The 15971-nt window shown below is 34.7% G+C and overlaps 2 long non-coding RNA genes across 2 annotated transcripts; both read left to right on the plus strand.

Moving 5' to 3' along the window:
* Positions 1-354: 354 nt before the first annotated feature.
* LOC128218919 (uncharacterized) lies at positions 355-2205 on the plus strand. Its single transcript, XR_008258508.1, has 3 exons — positions 355-821; positions 1705-1848; positions 2095-2205. It is a non-coding gene; the product is annotated as an uncharacterized LOC128218919 (long non-coding RNA).
* A 1003-nt stretch (positions 2206-3208) lies between these two features.
* Positions 3209-5272, plus strand: LOC128218918 (uncharacterized). The gene is made up of 3 exons (XR_008258507.1): positions 3209-3287; positions 4166-4268; positions 5163-5272. It is a non-coding gene; the product is annotated as an uncharacterized LOC128218918 (long non-coding RNA).
* The last annotated feature ends 10699 nt before the right edge of the window (positions 5273-15971 follow it).

The following is a 15971-nucleotide window of genomic DNA, read 5'->3' on the forward strand; positions in this document are numbered from 1 at the left end:
TATTGTAGTAATGTCTTGGATAACTTAGAAACAGTAAGCGGTTCACACCCAGGGAAATTCTCAGATAAAACAGTGCCTATAAACTTGAACATTACATTTTTCATTGAGACAATTAAAGAAAATACATTATTGCTGATCTTCTGAAAACAAATCCTCTAACATTCAAATATTTAATTTGTTGGATGAACTAAGGTTTATATTGATAAGAGATCGCTTCAGTTTGATTTAAACTAATCACCAACAAAAATATATGCATTTAAATCACACAATATAAACAACTGCGCCACATATCTTATCTGTATGTTTTGGGTTTTTAAAATTTAGCAGTTAAATATAGATAAGCATACTGGTAGGTCTGGTTGGTCTGTTGCTTTAGTTGCTAAGTAAACATAATGTCAGTGATTTCATCACTATTTCTATTAAAATATCAGTTTTCTTCTTCAGGGCTTCTCACATTTGCACCATTTTTTTACCAATTGAATCATAAAAAGATAACAAACACAAGAACTTAACACTTTGTGAATATTTAAGGAATGTAAGGGGTCAGATTTCAGATTGCTCATTATTTCTGGAACACTAAATACTTTATTTGATTGTGTACACTGCACTTTCTTGTTAAGCATTCATCCAAATCATTTGGGTACATTTTGGCAGAAAAACTGCTTTTGGATTTATACTGGTCATCAAAACCGGCACTGACGAAACATAAGACGTGTTTAATTAATGTGCGGGAAAGAGGTTTAAAGGTGTCGGCCGACAACGAAAGGCTTGCGGGTTGCAGTACCCCTTCAAGTAGTTCTTGAAAAAAATGATTCTCTCAGGTAGCATTTGATTATGTGTACATTGTATTCTTGTATGTATTTTATAGTTTACACATGATTTATATAAGGTTTGTATAATTTTAGTTTTATTTAAGTTTTAAAATTTTGACATTTTTTTTAAGATTTGCCTGCCCCTATCTGAACACTTAAATTCTTGGCCTTTGGACTATTGTCTGCAACTTCAAAACACACTTTTTGGAACAGGACACATTTTCCTGATATTTTATCCAGTTTGACTGCAACATAAGTTGTATTTATCATTAATTTAAGTAAAAAATGACATTTATATTTCCATAATTACCTGGTAGTTATTTGTTAATTTGTTTTAATTCATGGATAGTTTTATTGCGAGTGTCATGGAAAGCTGGAACTTTTCATATCCTTGGGACCAGACCCCCCCCCACCCCCCCCAACCCCCCCCCCCCCCCACCCCCGGACACGCAATACAATTCGTGTTTCGCTGATCTGTTGGCTGGGATCAGATCATCCATTTAGGGATTTAGATATGTTTAACCGACATCAGGCACTCTGCCATGAATGTGAGGGAGTTTAAAGCTATTTCTTATTTTCCTGTGTAACTATATTTATGTTTGATTAAATTTACGCCGTCGTGTTACTGAGTAACCATTTGAAATTGGGCCAAAATCATCAAGCTAGAGCTTTGCATAATCTTTTTCAAACTTCTGAGAGTTGCAGTGGTTTTGACGCCACAGAACCAGCACAGCTCCATGACAGATATATATATATGTTTTCGTCATTGATGTCGGTACTGCTGTATTGGTGGCCTCACAATTTCTGTGTGGAAATGTCATCTGATACACTCATAACTGCGTATTTCTAGCATAGCTTTCATAAGTGCATGGCCATTCTCTGTCATTTTCAGATACACTGTGTTGTGTGTGGATAAGAAATGCAGAGTGGTACCACCAATCACCTAAGCCACCATTCCCCTTACAGACAAAAGGCTCATGGGGACAGTTCCTGCAGTTTACAGCAAAGCTCTCAATTGTAGCCCTACAAACTTCAGGTAAGTGATAAATCTGGGCTTCAAGATATCTCTGTAATCACTTTAAGTTTATACTTCATTTGAACAAAACTTACAATTTCAGCATCAAAATCCAGGTTAAGATCCCAGACCGAACCTTGTCTCCTTTATTAAACTTCATTTCAGATGATCTATAAGCCACATACATGTTCACTACTTATGGCTGATAAGAACTTTCGCAAATTGATTATAAATGCGTTTTCCCAGATATACAACCTCCTCTTGCAGATACTGCCCATGGTGAAGCTTGGGTGCACTGGGCCGGTTATCCAGCCGTGTGGAATCAACATCTCCAGCTGAACTTGGGCCGGGAATTATATAAGAATCCTTAACAGCATGGTGAGCTTTTGTGTATTTATTTCCAGGCTCGTATACCTGTCCAGACTTCTGCGTTTAAGCTTTCCTTTCGTCATTTTTTTAAATAAGGTATCTCAAGTCTTTCAATGAAATCACAACTTTGGAGGCTAGATTTAAATTAAGGAACCATTATGTGTAGAAAGCCTTTTGGGTGATTTAAAATCAAATTAGTATAATTATAATTGGCCTTGTGGACCTTTCATTCTTTACTTTGGTAAGAGCCGCTTAAGTATGTAAGAAGGGGAAAGGGGGGGGGGGGGTACAGATGTGATAGTAAACAGTGTTTAATAAGGTATATTTGTTTTTATTTTATCACCATTTTGAAGGTAATGATTGTGTTAAATCAAGGATAAGTAACAAGTTTAACACAAACACTGTAACATGTTCTTTATTTCAAATAAAGCTATAAATTATCTCTGGAGAATTTAGTCTGATCTCCATTTCTCAGAAAATGAAGCTGTCTAAGTGCCTATTCCATCAATGAGTATCACTGTCTTTAAACTGCTGTTGTGGTACAGTTTAAATAGCAAAAGTTTTATGGCCCTGCTTGTTTGCAACTCCTCATTCATTTTTGTACAGCGAGAAAAGTAAGGGAATTCTAGAGATTTACTGGTATTATGGATTGTTTTTCTTGAGTTACACAATACATAAGGAGGAATTAGCGTGTACACAACTTGTCATTTTATTCCTGTTTATTATTTATATATGTAACATAGATGTGTACAAGACTTACGGTACTGTAGAAACATAAAAGAGCTCAATTTGATTAATTTTCTCAAAAAAAGATATCTTTACTGTTAAAGTAAGAACTTTTACTGCATAGTAAGTAATGTCTTCTGCTCATCTTTATGACATCATTACATGGAATGATGTCAACTTCCCAAGACACATTTCCACATGGCGCAGCTCATTTATATATATTGCTGATGGATTGTTTAGAATGGGCCGGTTTTATTGGACATAATGTTTAAATCGCCATTTTACAGAGTGCCAGCCAGTCATTGCTGTTCTTTGCATTGCTGAGGAGGACAGTCCTGCCAACATAACAGTTTGTTCAATAACAGGTAAAAAACTGGTCTCACTTTACATTTTCAACCACTGTTCGATCGTAACAATTATCGAAGAACCGGCTAGTCTCATGCAGCCACTCTAATTAGAGTCAAAGAACGATACAGATCCGGATACAAGCGTCTAGATGATCGAGACTAAATTGGCAACATGAGAACATTTATTTCACTTCCTGATTCTTGAAAATTACGTGAACAAATCCCATTTAAAGTTTGATTAATTTTCGGACAAATGTGTTTGTTTTAATTTGCCTTCCACTTAAAGTAAACGTATATATACTGGGCAAGAAGTGCTGAATTTCATCGTGAATGACAGTGATTATCCAAAGTTTGAATTTGGTTTGGACATGTTTGATGTGAATTCAAAGACATTTTTTGTCAGCAGTCTTATATCACAGGTTTCCATGCATTTTCGCATACATTGGTTCATTCCAAGATAAAAATTATAACCTTTTTCAAAACGTTCAATCTGTGAGAGTGCAGCTTTAATAGACCTGTAAAGACTTGTCGATGTGAAACTTAACTCTCAATCAAACTATGGTAAAAGATCAAATGTGGGGCTCCGTGTGCGTCATAGACTGTGTTAATTTTTATTTAATATGATGAAGAGGTAGTTATCTTTGTTAAAAGTCTTCATTTGAAGCAAAAAATGTTTCAATACCCTGTATGAATTTTCTTCACCGGATATTGATTCATAAAAAACATTCCTCCAGGGTTCGGAGCTACTTTTTGCTATAGGTCTATATGGAAAAATCTTCTCCTTAGAAGTCAACTTTGTTCCCCAATGTGCAAGGCACAATCTGTGAAAATAATTTCAATAAAAGTCACTGATTATTATTATTGTTATTATCATAAATAGACTTTTACTATTTCAGGAGACAAACAGAAACACAGAGGTGCTATACATTTCAATGGAAAAACAAAAGCATCTCCCATCATTTTGGCGTGGCTCAGATCAAGAGGAGAATTTCAAGAAAGGTAATAACTGAGCAACTAAGAACATGAAGGTTGCACCGGTTACAGTGTAAGACCCATCTCGCTTCATAAGAATTGATAATCATCAATGTATTAAATCAATAAATTGAAAGCAAGTGTCTTGTCTTTTGCAGTGTTTTTGAAATAGAATATAATTTTTAAAAAAAGACTAAAGAATTTTTTAATATGATTGTGAATATGTGATGTTTTCTTCTGATCATTCTCTCTCAAAAACCAGATACAAAAAACATGTTTGCAAAATATTGTTTTACTTGTAAATATAGTTTTAAGGTTGTATTTTAGGAAAAGCTTTTTATTCTGCTAAATACAAACTTAAATATTGTAAGAGTTATGGCCCTTTGTAATTTTTAAACAATTACATTTTTTTCTTCATGTTTTTGTAAGCCCATTATACAGGGACTTTTAATATTTTCACCAGCTGCATAATAAAGTCAGACCAAAAGTGTTCAGTAAGTGTCCAAACAATAACTAAGTTAGAATCCTTTCTCAAATCAAGTGAGCGATATAGGGCCATCTCTGTGTTTGTCTGACTAAAAAACAATAATCAATCTTTGAGGTTAATTGACAAATATTGTTGTAGAATGTTTTGTGAAGACATACAATTAGATTACTTTTGTGTCAATATGATTTAGGTTTCTGCACATAAAAAATATTTAGAATAGCATTTGGGTCAGTCAGTTCACGTTCAATATTACTGATAGTATAAGTGGAAGCAGTGACTTAATATTAATTACCAAACAGTTTCTGCTCAATTGCTTTGAGTTAACATACGAGTTATGAAACTTGGAATACTAGTTCTTGGTGGCATAAATGAAAGACCTTGTTTTGTCACATTGACTTGTAATCAAGCACTAACTTCCTCTAAAAAAATTTCAGGTGATGGTTGGCACACACAAGAAGACATAGATCACAGGTGTCCAGGCATATGAGTAGACAGGAGTTTCACACTCTGCCAAACTTACTTCATCAGAGGAGCAGAAGGCTTCTCAAGATCCCGCACTGCACACTTAGATATTATAGTCTTTGACTACAACAAGGGGATGAAAGTACAGAAAGGTCCAATTGAAATCAATTGTGTGCTGCGTCATTTCTTCATTCTGGAAGTCGATGGACATGATTTATGATGGCATCAAGTGTGCAGTTTGTCGACTATCAGCAGTCTTGTTCACCAGTTGTGCAACTTGAGCTGGTAGCTTTATTGCTTGAAGCCACTGCATAAGAGGGGGAAGGTGCAGGCTCATCAAAAAGTCTCAAAAGTTGAAACTAGGAAAAGAAGTTTGTGAAAACAATCGTTAAAATGATTTGGTTTCCTTTGAAACTTGATACATACTATGTGTATGTTGAATGAATTGAGATGCTTAAATAAAGAACCGCTATTCAAATATCAGGAAACTGCATTTTTCATACTAATGGGTAAATGATGTCGCCATTTCCTGTATGTATTTAAATAAGATATGTTTCCACAATTAATATTTTTAGGGAATTTTTCTCAACCTAATGAATGAGGTTAAATTGTACAGCGTTATATGAGCTTAATATGTGTTTTCTGTTTCTTTAAAATTGGTGAAAAATTGTCAGAAGATAATTAGACCAGTATCCATTACTGCAATCATACAATCAAATATACAGGGACAAACCCACTGGGCATATAATATAATTAAACCCTGTTTAGGGGCACGAGGCAAACAGAGTTACTTTCAAACGTTAAAGCTGCACTCTCACATTTTGGACGTTTTGACAACTTTTCTCATTTTATGTCTTGGATTGGAACCATCCAATTTTTGCGAAAAATTAAATGGTAGATTTTTCTATTTAAGTTAAAAAATTGATGTTTTATGCACTTTTCTTAAACCGTTAGTAACATTAATTTTCGAACGGAAATATGAAATCTGTGATCTGATCTTTTGTCAGCAATCTTTTATCATTGGTTTGCAGATAATTACGCCAAAAAATGCTCATTCCAAAACAAAAAAGTTGTGAAAACGGTATAACTGTGGGAGTGCAGCTCTAAATGTTTAATATCTTGATTTTACTACTGTATTCGAAATTACAGGGGTTGGGGCATATTTTTAGTGTTTTTATTCCTTTTTTATGATTCATACAGTCATACTTTATTCCTCAGGGCATAACTTACAAATAGACAAAACTGGAAAATGGTCATTTTAAAAGGTCAAAGATAATGCAAGTTGAACAATCATATTGTTCATGGCTTGTATTTTTGGTATATTTTGTTGCATATGCTATAGAAAAGTTGAAAGTTAAAAATAAATTCATAGTTGAAATGATGGCTTTGGTATTGTCAGATGAGAAACGGCACTAAGAAATATTAAAAAATAGGTATAATGGTACTTTATTTATTTTGATCAATTTTAGATATTGTGTGAAAATTATGATCTTATTTAGTACATGAGACCTTTTAAACAGTTATTGACAATATAACAATGTGTATATGAAGCTTTAGATCAACACTTAAAGCTGCACTCTTATAGATTGTCAGTTAAGACACAAAATTGTCTCAAAATCTGCTGATTAGGTTATCATTCCTTTAATTCAGTCATATTAGATAATTCACAATAGAACCAATCAGAAATGTTTGGTAAAACTGCCGAAAATTTCATTGACATTAAATTGTTCGTAATGCTTTTAGCCATAAAACATCATTTTTTAACATAAATATGATAAACTGCAATCTGATCTTTTTTCCGCAGTCTTATATCACTTAAAATTGGGTCTAGACATTTATGCAAACAAATTGTCTATTTATAGACAAACAATAAAAGAGTACCGGTAGTCAAAACGATCAGTCGGTGAGATTGCAGCTTTAAATACACCTTTTAAGACCGCTGTAAAATTCCAATGGTTTGCCTAAATCTTTAAAGCTAGCATACTGTTTAATTGACAACCATACTTATTGTTTAAAAGTGTCATGATATCTTTGTACAATGTTTTTATATAATTCATTAAAGAAGTCAAAACAAATTTAGTTTGTTTATCTTGTAAATTGTTTGCTATTATTTAAATGACCCAGACAAAAATGGGAACGTCAGTGCTAGTTCTTTTACTATTAACATCCCATGAAGTTTCTATTGGTGTAGCAGCAAGGAGGTGTTATATTAAGGATGCATCATTTAAACCAAATTATACATTCATATGCACAACATACAGGCGTGTAGCCGCCTATACGTGAATACGCGGCTGAATCCACATGATTCTGATAAAAAAATCAACCAAAGTTGCAGTATGCGAACTTGACTACATGAATCTAAAACTGGTTATTTTCCAGTACTAAATAATGCACATCGGAACGCCCAGAATGCACTAGATTGCACCATGTTTTTCAAATTTTTCAAGTTTGCCCCGAACCCCCCAGCCATTTATGAATCCACATGAATAGAGGGGTAGCTACGCCCCTGACATAATTGAAACCACAGTGTGGCTAAACAACACTTGTATGTTTATCCTTCGCAGTGATCTCCAATGGAAATGTAATCGTCAAAAAATCTGAAGGGGATGTTTATATGGACTACATTTGAAATGCACCAAGTGTTTAAAAAAGTTGATTTCAGTCACGAAGAGAGTCAACCATACCCCACACTTGTTGGAGTAAGATGAAATGTCCACTTTCCGCGAGAAAGAAAGTACATTGAAAATGTTCATTTGATTCAAGTGACTATTTTTTTTATAAATATGTTGCAATACATAAAATACGTTATTTTTTATAATTGTTTACCCATGTTGAATTTTATTTGGCAAATTTATAAGAGATTTATATACGAGGGCATAGCCAGAATTTCGTGGAAAAGCTTGATAAAATGAAAACAATATGCAGCATATCTTTTAAACTTTCATACAATAATAATCAGGTAATTTGAAATTAAGAATGCGAGTTTCATCGTAAATCATGTTATAACGACAACGTAGTGATCACTATGGAAACAGGTGGTCGCGCATTCCTCCGCAGTTGCTAAAATAACCCATGACAATATCTTTTTTTGTTGACCACTCACATTGAAAGCAATAAAACGGCGCGAAGGTTAGCACATTTGACGTGACGTTAATAACGTGTGATGAAGTGAAGTTTTAAGTCAGTGCGTTTGTTTGTTTATTTCAAAGGAAACATTTTAGCTTGAACGGTATAGTTAAATTTTGTTTAAAATGACGCCAGAAGACAGATTGATAAAACGGGCAGTGATACAGTTCTGTGTGAACCTAGGGAAAACTCCATCGCAAACACTTAAACTGATGAATGAAGCATCGAGTGAAACTCCAGTGAAGCGAATGCTCGTTTACAAGTGGCACAAGCGGTTCAGTGAGGGGCGGGAAAGCATTTGTGACGACGTGAGGTCTGGGCGACCGGTTTCACAAACTACAGAGTGTGACGTCGAGGCCGTGAAAAACATCGTTGACGCTGATCGTCGAGTCACTCTTTATGAAATATGCAAGATGTTGGACATGAGTTATGGGTCGGTACGGAGGATAATGAAAGACAGTTTGAAAATGAGTCGAGTGAGTGCGCGTTGGGTTCCACGGCTGCTGACAGAAGATAAAATGAGCAAAAGTGTACGGGAATCATGCCGATTCTTAGCTCGGTACTAAAAGGAAGGAATCCGTTTTCTTGAGAAGATAGTCACTTGCGATGAAACCTGACTGTTTTATTACGACCCTGAGACAAAACAGCAAAGTAGTCAATGGAAGACTACAGGTTCCCCGCCTCCGAAAAAGGCACGACCATCCTGCTCGATAGGAAAGTATATGTCCATTGTCTTCTTTGATGTGCAAGGTGTTATCCTACTCCATGCAGTTCCGAAGAGCCAATCTGTGACGGATGCTTCCTACTCGAAGGTAAAGTGATATATAACAAAATTCATTTTTATCAATATTTAGGACTGCTTTAATCTGCATTAAACAATGTTTTAAAACGTTTATGATTAAAATATGGGATTGAATAAGTGTTAGTTTTAATTATAATAGTTGATGAAGTACGCAATACGCGACAAATGTTAAGCCTCAGTTATGTTCTCCATTTAAGGTTTTGAGGTGTGACTTGTAGAGGGCGATGGCAATTAAGAGACCACAGGCGTTGCATGATGGGTGGATTCTTCACCAGGAAAATGCATCAGCGCATAGATCGGAGGAGGCACAGACTACCGCGACAATCCCGCTTGAAGCGGAGATCCTTCCCCACCCCCCTTATTCGCCAGACCTACCACCATGCGATTTTGCCCTATTTCCGAAACTTAAATGTGAACTAAAGGTAAACGCTTCAATGACTTTCAGGCACTACAGAGTGAAGCTCAGACACGCCTGTATTCTTACAAGTCAGAGTGGTTCAGTGACATTTACCGGCAGTGGGTAGCTAGACATCGACGTTGTATTGCGGTGAACGGCTCTTACTTTGATAAGTTATGACGTTGACGTCAGATTCTGACGTTTGAACTGATACTGATCTCATGTTAATGAAAAAGCTGTAGTTTCCTTTACATTTTATGTATCAGTTTGAAGTTTTATATGTCATTTACAGCTGAAATAGATTTTATAGCGAGCTGACGTTTGTTGAAAAATATTAAAATGTGTTTATTGTATTAAGCAATTCCACGAACTTCTGGCTATACCCTCGTATTAAGAAACTCGGAAAGTATGTGAATGGTTTGGACCGGCTTCCTCAGCCGCTAAAGAGGATATGATTATGACATACTTTTTTTAAATCTTTCGAACATGAGTTTTTGAGTTAATATAAGCGAAGCGTTAAGGGTTTTAAAAATGCATCTTTTACTTGGATTTTATAGATTGTTATTACGAAATGAAGTATGGCGTATCAAACGAAGTGTTAAAACTAAGCTATTGATGGCTGAAACCCTTCAATAAATGTTGATATGTGCTTACATATAGTCTTTGAAGTCCAATATTTGGAAATGCGTTATTAACCCGATTCAACAAAAGGCTATTGCACAATCAGTTGATTGACATAATCACGTGATAAACCAATAACTTCCATTAAGGTTAAAATATTCAACACCTTAGTATGAGTCCCTGTGGGCGAGTGGATAAGCGATCCGTTTTTTATTCTATGTGTTATCTGCACCCCTATGTGCTTGCTCCCAACTTGAACAAGATTATTTTTTAATATTTCAATCGTTTTTTTAAAAATGCAATTGAAGTATAAAAGAAAATCAACCTGGTTACTATTATTTCTGAAATTTCAGTACCAAGGAGTAAAATAAATATGCATGTAAGTGTTTTCAGATGCATTACGAGAAAAAATATGTTTGGTGCCAAAACATGAGAGAGTCTCTTTAAACGGAAAAGTTTTGGCAGTTTGTCAGTCAGTCAGATGGTGATAAATAAAATGCATAGCATCATTGCTCTGGAGTACGAGAACGTTGTATACAGAGTATTTTTTTTACTGAACATGCGTCTGTTTATGTTGATGTCATAACAGGTTTAAACTGTTTAAAGGAACTATAACATTATGAAACAACAAATCTGATTACAGATATCAGTGGCGGATCCAGGAATTGACTTAAGAAGGGGTACGTGAAACTCATGGGCTTAATCTTTCCACATCCGTCCCTCCCTCAGAACAGTCCCGCTGGGACCGATCCCCCCCCCCTGAATCTGCAATTGAGTACATGCATTAAAACCGTCTCCGTAGCCGATTGGTTAAGGTGTTCTATACCCGTCATTCAATTGACTTAATACTTCACACACTTGTTCAGGACCATCAGCCAATGAGGTTACATAACTCCATATCCTTAATACAAGTTATGGCCCCTGATTGACTTAGGTTAAAGTTTTAGGCAAGTAAAATTTCAGGGGAAGTTGGAATTTAATAAAAAAACTTCCATGGGTCACAATGAACCCAATGAACAATGTTCTTTAATCATGAGCTAACTATTCAAGCGTTAACAGACACATTCGTATTCAGACGAAGCTTGTATTGTTTTTACAAGCACAGAACTTGTATTTAGCATTAACAGTTTCTATATAATTCAACTGAAAGTTCTATTTAACCATAATATATCAAATATTAAGTCACCAATCACTAGCGGATTGAGAAGGGGGTGCAGTTGGCGTGCGCTCCCTCTAAAATCTTCCAAGTTTACTTTTTGTGTCAATATATGAGAAGAAAATAATAAAATATACACATAATTCATCATTTCCGACTACAAATTGTTAAAAACTTCTTGATTGAGTAACACTCAATCCTCCTGCAAACGCACCTAAGTAACGCCCTCTTCTAACGAGAATTCCTGGATCCACCACTGGTCATTATATATTTTGTTTATCAAACGGTACAGAGACCAAGTGACTGAATCTGACTTGCATTTAATGAATGAGATGGTCTGTAAAAGATTTCCGATGAATATCCTATGAAAATTGCAGTCCTCCCGTTCGACTGGTCATTGTTTGTGGATTTATTATACACAATTATAAAAAATACTATTACCAAGTTGTCTCTTAAGGTTACGGGAGCCTTCACTGTCAAAAGTAAGATATATATAATTTGTCCCCCTAATGCCATAAAATATGTATGGTCCCCTTAATGCCTCAAAAATAATATTATATATACACTGGTCTCCATAAACCCTTCTACATATATACCGGTCCCCTTAAAACCTGCAACATACTTACAAATTATTAAGGAGACCGCAAATTACGTATATTTTTTGTTAATTAATTTAAGAAGCCTAATTTTGTACCCATAATAAATGATCATTTAAATACTAAATTATTAACAAAAAAGCAAAATAAAGTATAAAACAAAAAATATACGGTCTCCTTAATGCCCTAAGTAGATATATATATATATATATATATATATATATATATATATATATATATATGTAGTACAAAGGTCTTTGTAAACGTACAAGGGTTTAAATGATAAATAGCCACAACAGGCGTGTTTTTAAATACATGTGAAGTGCGATTATCAAAATAATCAGAACCAAACAAACGTACATTAAATCGTAATCTAGCGCTAAGTGTCAGTAGAACTGACCAGGGGTTGACATAATATTGATAGTATAAAGCTAGTAAACTATTTCGTTTTTTTCTGTTTTTTTTTTGTTTCCTTGTGAGTAACTGTTCTGTCATGAAGATCTTCAGCTGGCGTGGGAGGTGATCGCTCAGCCGCGCACGAGGTTTTACCTTTGTTTGGTGTGACGTATTTGTCAATGGACTGCTGGCTAGTTTTAAATATATCACGGTCCGGTTTCCTCGAGGTTAGAATTGGAGTAGACGACCCAGAAACTGGAATTTTGCTTCTATTTTTTTTTCTCATTTATTTTTCACATAGATACATATATCAGTACAGTTTTAAATTCTCAACATATACAACATATCTATTTATGTTGATAGGAAATACATATATTCAGAAACAATAATGCTCCCACACACGCACACACGCACGCACACATACACATTTCATACACACCCGATCGTATGATGTTTATACGATCGGTGTCCCCTGTATTAGATTCCATTAATGTTGTTGTTGTTTTTTTAAGTCTAAGAGTTCTTTGTATGGCTAATTGTGTCTTTTTATTGTTAAATTATATTGTATGTTTAAGTACTTCCCATTTTTTGTTGTGGGTTTCAAGTTTGTCATTGTTCAACGCAATTTGTTCTTCTATTTTAATCCTTAATCTCAAATACGTCAAGTATGCATCAAAGGATAGTGTTCTTTTATTATACTTGGTTGAATGTATATAAAATTTCATAAGAATAATAACAAAGTTGCATATGTTGTTGTATTTGTTTTTTGTCACTGTTCCCAATAAAGCTTCGCGTTTACCTATAATTATGTTAATTGTTGTTGAAGCTATGAAGTTGTTTAATTCATTCCATAATTGTTGTGTCTTGTAACATTCCCAGTATAAATGTTCAATAGATTCAATACCCGAGTTACAGAATGTACATAAGCTACAATCGACAAGTTTCAATTTAAAAAAGCAGTTTGTTGGTTGGTATTGTCCTTAAAAGAAATTTGTAGTAAAAGCTACGTAACGTAGTATCTATTGTAGATATGTATATATTACAGTATATTTTTTTCCACTCAATGTTTTCTTCCAGGGCTTCATTCCATTTTAATTCTGAAGCTGGCGATGAAATTGTTGCTTTGTTCAATATTAAGTACAGGATATTATTTCTTTGCCTAGATTCTACCATTTTTTCTCGAAGCGACGTGCCGTTTATGTGGTTAATTCCATCTTTTATCAGCTGTTGTTTCGTTTCTGCAGAAATAGATTTAACCCTTGTTTACTATGCCGTATAGATATTCAATTTCATTAAAAACATAAAAATTATTGGTTCTATAATCGAAAATGTGTTCAAAAAGTTTTATACCCTTTTCATACCAATGTTTGTAGAAAAGTGTGTTTCCTAGGTTTTGGACGTTTTTGTTATTCCATATAACTGTTTTGGCTATTTTTATTTTATTTAGATCGTAAACTTGTTTTATTTTGCTCCATGCTTCAAGCACATTGTTCAGAAATGCACATTGTCCTGACACTTTATCAATGAAATATTTATCCATTTCACATTCAAATATTAGTTGGTTGCCATGTGCTTTCAGTTTATTTTTAAAGAAGATTTTCCATTGGCTTTTATTATTATCATCCAAGTATCGTTTAACCCATAACGCTTTTATTGAGTCAAGAAAATGTTCAATGTTTGTTAGTTTTAATCCTCCATATTCGTAATTTTGATACAGTATTTGTCTTTTTATTTTGTCTGGCTTCCCATTCCATATAAATTTGAAGATAGCCCTTTTAACATTTTCAATAACGGGTTTGCTTGGATTCGCCAGCACGGTAAATGGATATATTATCTTTGGTAGCGCATACGTTTTTACAACTGTTACTTTACCCAACAAATTTAGTTTTCGATGTTCCCATTGTTTTAATGTCTTATGTAGTTCGTTTAGCTTTTTGTTGATATTTGTGTCGATTGTTTGTTGCTTGTTATTGTAGAATGTGATGCCTAACGCTGTCGCATATTCTGAAGTCCATATAAAGGATTTAGATTGACATAATTTAATTGTAGTATTCTTTAACATTCCCACTCTTAGGATTATACATTTATTAATGTTGAGGTTTAGGCCAGAGCATTTAGAAAAGGACTCTAATGATTTGATCAAGGATTCGAAAGATTTCTCAGAACCATCAATAAAGTAAGTTGCATCATCAGCAAAAAGCGATTGTTTGATTTCCGTATTAATAACTTTGATTCCCCTAATATTGGTATCTTGTTTTATATTGCTAGACAGTATTTGTAAGCAGATAATAAATAAAATCGATGAGAGTGGACATCCTTGTCTTACCCCTTTTTCAATTTGGAATGTTTCAGACAAATGACCATTGTTCGTTATTATGCTTTGTATATCGTTGTAGAAGAGTTTTGTCCATTGTACTATATCCAAGCCAAAATTTAAAGTTTTCAAACTGTCTAATATAAAAGAGTGGTCGACGCTGTCAAAGTCTTTTTGAAAGTCGGCGAAAAACAGGAGTCCGGGCATATTATTCTCTTCAAGGTATTGCATGACCTCAACTATTAGACGAACGTTTTCCCCAATATATCTGCCTTTGATAAAGCCCGTTTGTTCGTTATCAATAAGTTCAGGTAAAACTTTTTTTATTCTGTTCGAAATTGCCTTCGTTGCTATCTTATAATCAGTGTTTAATAAGCTGATTGGTCTCCAGTTTGAAAGGTTTTCTAAGTCTTTATCTCGTTTTGGAATAAGAGAGATTACACCTTGTTTTTGAAGTGGTGTTAAATGACCATTTCTGAAGGAGTAATTTAAAGAGTCTATTAAAACTTTCTGAATATCGTTCCAAAAAATCTTATAGAATTCTGCTGTGAGACCATCCGAACCGGGGCTTTTATTATTTTTCATGTCTTTTAGTGCATTTCCACATTCATATATTGTATTTTTTATTCTATTTTTAGGAGCGGGGGTTTCTGACTGTGAAGGCAGAATTGGCTGTGAATCTTGACTGTCCGGGGAATCAGACTCGACGCTTGAGTCAGACTCCTCGCCATTTGACACATCTGCACAATTACAGTCTGATTTCTTGTGCCCTGTCTGCTTACAGTATAAGCATACCCAGTCATTAGGACACTCGTTAAAACCGTGCCCTTCTTGTAAGCATTTTGTACATTTGAGTACTTTCGGCCTCATATTCTGTCCAAAAAGAAAAATCCGGCCTGAAAATTGACCAAATTGCATGAATTTGGGTATTACCCCCTCAGCCATCAATTGCACTTTATCCTGGACATTGTCTAGGTAAACACGCCACATTCCACGAATGCGTTGAAGACCAGTTATATGAGTGTGTTCAATTGTCCTACTAATTGCTTCATAAAGCTCTACATGCCTAACAAATTCCTCCTTACTGGGGGTTCGTTTCCCAAACAATTCCACTTCGCGAATAAACACAAGTGGTATATTCAACTGTTGTCCGGACATGCTGTCCGAAGTTGCGTTGCCCTCGCTTTTGATTGTGTCCGCTATAACTGTGTTATTGTCCGCCATTATGTAAAACTGACCACTCGTAAATAGGTCAAGTCAAAATGTAGATAAAACAGTACCTTGTATCGGTATACCTATGATCTATATACCTATGAAAGATCATGATGAGAGGAAGTGCAGTGTATAGGAATCTCAATTTTATTTCAGCTAAT

This window comes from Mya arenaria, chromosome 15 (genome assembly GCF_026914265.1).
Source record: "Mya arenaria isolate MELC-2E11 chromosome 15, ASM2691426v1".
Classification (NCBI taxonomy): domain Eukaryota; kingdom Metazoa; phylum Mollusca; class Bivalvia; order Myida; family Myidae; genus Mya; species Mya arenaria.